General features: G+C 33.0%; 1 pseudogene; it reads right to left on the reverse strand.

Annotated features, from left to right (window-relative positions):
- Positions 1-578: 578 nt before the first annotated feature.
- LOC145296345 (5S ribosomal RNA) lies at positions 579-695 on the reverse strand (annotated as a pseudogene).
- Between the last annotated feature and the right edge of the window lie 7,381 nt (positions 696-8,076).

An 8,076-nucleotide genomic window follows, 5' to 3' on the forward strand; every position in this document is an offset into this window, starting at 1 on the left:
CTTCTTTTCCAATTGTCGGATTTTTACGTCAAATTTTTATGTCAAATCACACTTCATTTCCTTTTGACAGATTGATTGTTGCTATTTCTGATCAGTTAAGAGCATAATAGATTCACTGATTGATATAATACTTAGGTGATTGATTTTGCACTACAAAACAGATACTGTCAAGAATTGTATAATTCAACGGAATTAAAGGAATAAATTATAAGATGGCCAACATCACGAATTTTGGAATATAACTTTTTATCATTTATTCTCTATATTGCTCTGTAATTACATTGAGCTTCTTAAATAAGATTGATTTATATTATAAGAAAATATATTTCTACAGAAATATGTGTGTGTATATATATATATATATATATATATATATATATATATATATATATATATAAAGCAGGCTCCTTCAGTCTTAGACAGACTATGGATGCCCACGAAGGGTTGCTTGCGCATGAAATTTTTGTGGCAGGAGGTACGCAATCTCCAACCACACCTCTCCTTAGACGCCATTGTTAAATACCAGTGGCAAGTGAAGTACAGGACAACTGGAAACAAATGCCAAAATAAAGGGCGAGCACATACAGCGCCTAGAATTCCGAAATGGTCACCCATCTGGTACTAACCAGACTCAACGTTGCTTAACTTCGGTGGTCTGACGAGAACCGGTATCTCAACGCGATTATGCCGTATCTATCTATATATATATATATATATAGAGAGAGAGAGAGAGACAGAGAGAGAGAGAGATTTATATATGCACGTTCAGCTAGGCTGCCACCCCTTGATCAATCGACAAGTTTTCTCTGTTGGGAAAATTGCTTTGTTCGTATCAGTGTGCCCCATCAGTGATAATGTTTTGTTTGTTACAATCACATGGTGTAGTCGAGTACAATTCAAATCGTTTGCACTTATGCAAGACTCATGTGTGATTATGGTTCCCAACCAGCAAATAAACTAACAGCCAAAATGTACACCTGAATATTTATAGTCACTAATTATTAACCAATTGTTTGCACTATTCTTTCTACGAAGTTGTATGGATTTATGCCAGAACACAATTAAACCATTATACTTGACTTATGTTAATTCAATATTAATTCAAGCCATTATATAAAAATAATTTCATAAACTCAATTGTAAGTTCTCAATGGTTCAATTTAGACTACAATGTATAGTGGACTAAGTTTATGCGGGAAGATATGTGAACCTTCATTACGGGACATCGCGATGGGTTCCCAACTAGAGCAGACACTCAACCAATTTGAGTGAAAATGGGTGATTCCATCGATTTCGTTGGCAATAAAAGTATGGGAGGGTGGAACATTTGTTGATCTTCATTCCAGAGCAAACACGAGTCTGTCTCGTGTCGCGGGGTTCGAATCGTTCGACTGGTAGTAATCGTGACACCCTGCACTGAAGAATCCCGAAAGGATGAAACACTAGTGTCTGTAGGTATTTAATTATTATAGTAAAAAAATAATTATGACAGCCCCTTTAAGAAATCTGTTTCTTATCGTTGAGCACTTTCAGTTGAATTAAAAAGTCGGTCAATTTAGCTCTTATGCGTAGATCATCATATAACGATTTGATCACTGTCTGTCTGACGTAATGAACATATAAATTAAAATGTTTAAAATTCAACGCTATTTCACACGGTTAATGGTAGCCGAATGGATACGGCCTCCGCTAATCGAGCCAGAGATGTCTCGTGTCGCGGGGTTCGAATCGTTCGACTGGTAGTAATCGTGACACCCTGCACTGAAGAATCCCGAAAGGATGAAACACTAGTGTCTGTAGGTATTTAATCATTATAGTAAAAAAATAATTATATATATATATATATATATATATACATATATATATATATATATATATATATATATATATATATACAAACTGAAGTCATAGATGGCTTCGTGGTTAGGTTCGAATCACCCGACCGGTAGTAATCACGTCACGCTGCACTGACGATTCCTGAAAGGATGAGACACTAGTGTCTGTAGGTATTAAAAAATATTCTAGTAATACTTATATATATATATATATATATATATATATATATATATATATATATAATGGTTGTATCGATTGGTTTCCGAGATATGAATTCAATGAAACTCACATGATTATTAAAGAATGCATATATGCAGAATAGAGCTAGTATATAGTTTGTTTATCATACAAACATTATTGGTTACACATGTGCATACATGTTTCAGTGGAATCCCAATCCAAGGATAACACGTCAATCAGACTATCTGATGAGGTGTTTTCCTTGGATTAGGAAACCACTGAAACATGTATGCACATGTGTAACCAATAATGCTTGTATGAGAAACAGACTATATATATATATATATATATATAGTAATTTATAAAATATATATGGCGATTAAGCTACACTGAATATTCCGCGTTTCATCCACTCTAGGTCTCTTCAGGCTTATGCGTTAATTCTGTGGTTGTTTATCGTTTTTATATGCTCCTCTTCTATTCAGATTTTAGTTAGCCAATCAGCTTTCTAGTATCCACCGCGCTCTTCCTATCAGCCAATGAGCATGCATTTATCGGACAAAGGCCTATTTGGCCTCTGGTTGACCTGTTCCTTTGTGTGTTCTCTATTTAGTTCCTTGATCTGTTAGGTTAGTGTTTTTTTTTAACGATAAACAACCACAGAATTCGCGCATAAACCTGAAGAGTCCTAGAGTGGATGAAACGCGGAATATTCAGTGTAGCTTAATCGCCATATATATTTTATAAATTACTAACTAGCTCTATCTACGTATTGAGCACTTTTGAAGTAAATGCTTAAAGTTTACGCATAAATCTATACTTTTGTATATTAATTTATGTGAATAAATTAAGTAGTTATATATATATATATGTATATATATATGTGTATATATATATTTATATCAGATTTGCCATGAATTTGCTACATAGTAATGAGACACGAATTAAGCCAGATTACTGGTTCTTCTTAACATTCCTTAAGCTTCAACCAAAAACCCTATAATTGTCTCGAAACAAATCATGTAATAGACTCTGATCGAAATGTGACTAATAAGATTTGATGTCATCACATTTTAATTCTTTACAAAGGATATAAAAGTGGTGCAAACGGTTCTGTTTTGTGATTTTTCTTACCTTCCCAGGTATTTTTGTTTTTCTGATTTCGGTAAGCTAGATGTTTAGATATGTAAATACGTCATTTCAAAATTGTTTATCGTCATTGAATAGTTATCTGCTGTGATACTTTTTGAATTCGCTTTTGAAAAGGGTTAATGTGATCTCATTTCATGAATATTATACAATGACATTTTCACATCAAAATTCAACGCGCTCAAAGCAGTGTTCATTACAATGATATGTTGTATCAGTTGCGTTTAACTTGGGAATGAAAAACACGTTCTATTATCTCCAAGCTTTAGCAGTTCCTTTGAACTGCATCGGCTGGTGGGGTATTATTATTTGATCACAGCGCCGCTTAATTGTCTCTAACAAGTTAGGGTTTAGATTCTATGTTATTTCTCGCAAAACCACATGAGAGAGAATAAAAATGCCATAGAAAACAACATACGAGTTTCGTATAAATGATCGATTTCAGAGATCAATATCCAATATGAAAAGAAATGGCTAAATAAAAGTGAAAAAACAACATACAATGGAATAGTGTAAAATGATAGAAAAAGATAAAAAGGAACATTTTTCCCTGGCCAATAAATATTCATGTGTTATAAATATTCATGTTTGGTAGTAGTTATTAGTTGGCCGAATTCTGGCCAAAGTCTCATCGATTGCGTTGAGCGTCATTATTTTTCACGTGATTTGGTCCAGTCGATGTGAATCCAAGATAGAAGAAACATCACGCCATGAAGAGTAAATCAAAACAGAAAGCGTGTGGTGTAAAAGACGAAATAAAAATATAAACGAAAGACGAACGTTTCTTATAAATCGTAATTCTCTTTTCATCAGAACAAGTTGTTTTGGAGACACTCGATTGAAGGATAGCAATTTTCTATCCAAGATAAATATTTAGCTAGAAAGAAAAATAGACAGAAGCTTATATGTGTGTGTATGCATACGCATACACACACATATATGTAGAAAATAGAATAGGAAAACCGAAAATAATTTGTATATTAATTAAAAGTTGGTATTCATTGCAAGATTTTCTCAAGATAATTTAAATAAACATCGAAACATTGATGGATATATAAATCATGTTTATTTAAAAAAAAAAAAAAAACGATTTTAACAAGAAAATAAAACTCATTTGCTGCAGACTGTTCCAAACGTAACTGAAATGACAATTACGTTTGGAACAGTCTGCAGTAAATGAGTTTTATTTTCTTGTTAAAATCGTTTTTTTTTATTTGTGGTGATTTTAATTAATTTATAAAATGAATTTCTAATGAAGTAAAAACGTTTTAAAATGTCTTTAATAATGCTAACACTAATATTTTTAATAATGCTAACACTAATATTTTTAATAATGCTAACACTAATATTTTTAATAATGCTAACAGTAATACTAATACTAATCTTTATTTTCTTTCCAAAATCTCTACCAACATACTTAAAAGTTTACGGTATTTACTTGATTCTGAAACACGAATGATGATTACAAACTAAAACGTATTACGGCTCATATTAACTCCTTCAATTTATCAGCCGTTCTCTGGTGATTTCCAACGTATTAGCTGGATACGCAGAGTATAACTTAAGATGATAAAAAAAACTGCACAACCATCAAACATAATTTCAATAAATCTAACATAACTTAATCCCTATTTCCAATGTTGTATAGACACTTTCGCTTAGAGTATCGCTTGGACTTTAAGGGATCGACCAAGGGACAAATGAGGAAGGGGGAACACGAAGTTCCCCAAATATATTTATACTGCGATTATGAAATAAAAAGTTACACCTATATAAATTTCATTCTTTACTTCTTAATCGGTAAAAATTTTATATTGAGTAGTTACTTGAGTGATTTTTGGTAGATTTTTAAAGACATCTCTGTTACGAAAATCAAAGCCACACAGGAATTTGATTGTCACTACCAATGCTGTATAGATTCTTTGGCGTCACCGCAACAAAATCGAATGTAAAATTGAACGAAAAACATTTGAACAAAGGACTTTAATGAGTGTTTCTTGTAATTAGTAAAGGAATGATGCTTAGTCTTTTTTTCATGGAGGTCACCACTTATCAAGGTCCGGAAGCCACTCGGGATAAGGGTTATTGCGTGTACAGCAATCAATGGGATAGTATCGTAGTAATCGTTGGTATTTGAGATTTGATAATGTGTCTTACTTGAGGGGAAGGTTCATCAGGAATTTGTTTATGTTGGACTTGAAGACATCCAAGTTGTAGTCATGTGGGAAACAGGCAAACGGAAGAGATTTTATGGAATCTACGCTTTCATTTAGGCATAAATAAAGAGTGTGGAAATGTTTTGACAGTGGTTTCAGCTAGACGGGTGTTTATCGTGAAGGATTGGCGAGGAGGGAACAGAGATTGGAGCTCAGACGAGCACTTGCAATGGAAATAATGATAAAACAAAGACAGGCTCGCAACGTCTCTTCTGTGGGAGAGAGGTTTCAGGGAAGAGAAAAAGGCATCCCCCACTAAGTCACGAAGTCTATTTTGTACTCTGTCAAGGCAGGGTAGGCTGTTTTTACCAGCTCCTGTCCATATGTGGCAGCAGTACTCCACCCTTGGACGTACTTATGCGGCATTTTTTGACGGCATTGAATGTCCCTATGCATTTTTTTTTGTTTATTACAAAAAGCTGACGTTTTTGTCAGACTTGTAAGCTCACTTTCCCTATTAGCCTCTTGAAATTCTTGCGTTTTGGTTAACAAGTCTGCAGTGCAGCAGTAGGTATATCAGAATTTTTGTAGGAATTTTTGACACCCTAACACGAAACTGCGAATAAAATATTTTAAAAAAACTCGTAATTTCTCTTTTGTTGTTCATTTTCTTTATGAATTATACTTCCAAAATAAACTATTAAAGTTGTATAAAAAGTAAAAGAAATATTATTTTTTAAAAAAAAGTAATAAAATTAATTGAATTTTACGAGTTCAGTATTTTTCAATTTTTAAAATTTAAAAATCTATCAAAGTTTTTCTATCAATTCTATTTTTACGATATTTTCAGGGTCAATGTGAAATATCATAATCTTTCCAATAAACCGAATATAATATTTTAGACAAACGTTTTTTTTAATTCACGCCCCTCCCTCCATTTTGAAATATCTATTAAAAAGTTGTTCTTTTTTTCTTAAATGAAACCTTAGTCCTTGCTCTTTTAATTGAAAAAAAATTAGGGTTTGAATTACATTTTCAGTAGTTATAAGCTTGGAAAGACAGAGGTGTCGAATTAATTCACGCTCCTCCCCATTTTGTTGAAATTTCTATTAAAAAGTAAATAATTAATTTACTCACAAAAGTTTTATATATCACAAATTGAAGATAAAAGATCAATAAATAATATATTCAAATTTAAAACAAAAAAAGGGAGTGTTTTTTAGAAATTTACCTGTAAAGTCCGAAGTTTGAAAACCTTTTTTTTTTTTATATCACGTTATTTTTTTTTTGTTGTTTTTTTAATGAACCCTTGGTCCTAGCTCCTTTAATTGAAAAAAAATTAGGGCTTGAATTACATTTTTCGAGTAGTTATAAGCTTGGAAAGACAGGGGGTCGAATTATTCAATATTTTTCACGAAGTTTCTGACACCTCTGGTGCAGCAGATCTTACTCTGATATAATCGCTGTGGCCGATCGCCAAACGTGTTTTTAAGTCTATTTAAAAAAATCAACCGTTGTCATTTCTCGATTTATATACATTGTCGATAGTAAAACACATTTCGTTTATTCAAATAACCTTATTGTTTTCCAATGACAGTTTTCACAAGTGTGATGGCGTGGCTGAGGTAGTGTGTGGAGAAGAATTTGTTATTTCGCTTCTCGTGCTCGATCTCGTCTCATCGTTATTTGTCATCTCTTTTATTGGCCCAGATGACGTCAACATTTCAATCATGTATTGTGTTCAAATGTCGGTCAAACTCGCTGACCCAATCTCCGGGATTTTACGTTCTACAATTTTACTTCTTTAACGTCATCTCCCGGGCCATTACATCCAAACTTGTGACCGACTTTTGTTTGGCGTCACTCTGGGGAATCTGAATTATTCAACATTACGCTGGTAGCGGTGTTTCTTCTGGCTTGACTTGTATAAAAACATACAGATGATAAAGGTAGTTAAGTATCCTTTGTAGAATACTTTTCTGGTCGATAATTTCTTCGAGTGAAAGTGGTGCACATAGAGGACTGGGCCCTTCATTGGCTAATGTTTTGACTTTAAGTTCGATTACTGAGCGTGTGAAATTACATCACTTAAAAAATTGAATTCACCATCGTTTAGAGTTATGAAAGTTAACCATCATTTTTTTCTGAGTTCTTTACATCAAGAGGCGTCATACCTCATCTAGAGCAACTCTCATTAAGATCAGAAAAATATAATTTATTCCAAAAAAAATCTCCTATTTTTATGTAAATATTGTACCTGGTCACTTCGGTGTATATTGATAGACTAACACGGTAACCAGACGTTGCCCGGGATTGAATGATGATCAACGAATGCTTCCCACTCCCATATTTTATTCTCATCGAAATCGGAGAAATCGGTCATTTTTCAATCAAATCGATTAATTGGCTTCTCTAGTTGGGAACCCATTGTAGTGCACCGGGGAGAAGCTCCCGTGCCTCCCGCAGTGACTTAATTTACAATACAATATAGCCTATATTGAACTGTAGAGAGCCTACTGCTGAATTTATAAATCTGTTTATATATATATATATATATATATATATCTTTATATATATATGTATATATATATATATATAATTGTTTGAATTAAAGTTTAAAATGCAAAAGTTGGGTATCATACTTCAATTGTACTCTAAACAGAAATATTCATTTCGAACGCATCCCTGTCATATCAAAACACATACTGTTGATTTTATATGCCGGGCCTTTCTGCTTGTGTGGTAATAAAACTTC

The sequence above is a fragment of the Euprymna scolopes genome, chromosome 16 (genome assembly GCF_053919585.1).
Source record: "Euprymna scolopes isolate OS-2025 chromosome 16, ASM5391958v1, whole genome shotgun sequence".
In the NCBI taxonomy this organism is placed as follows: domain Eukaryota; kingdom Metazoa; phylum Mollusca; class Cephalopoda; order Sepiida; family Sepiolidae; genus Euprymna; species Euprymna scolopes.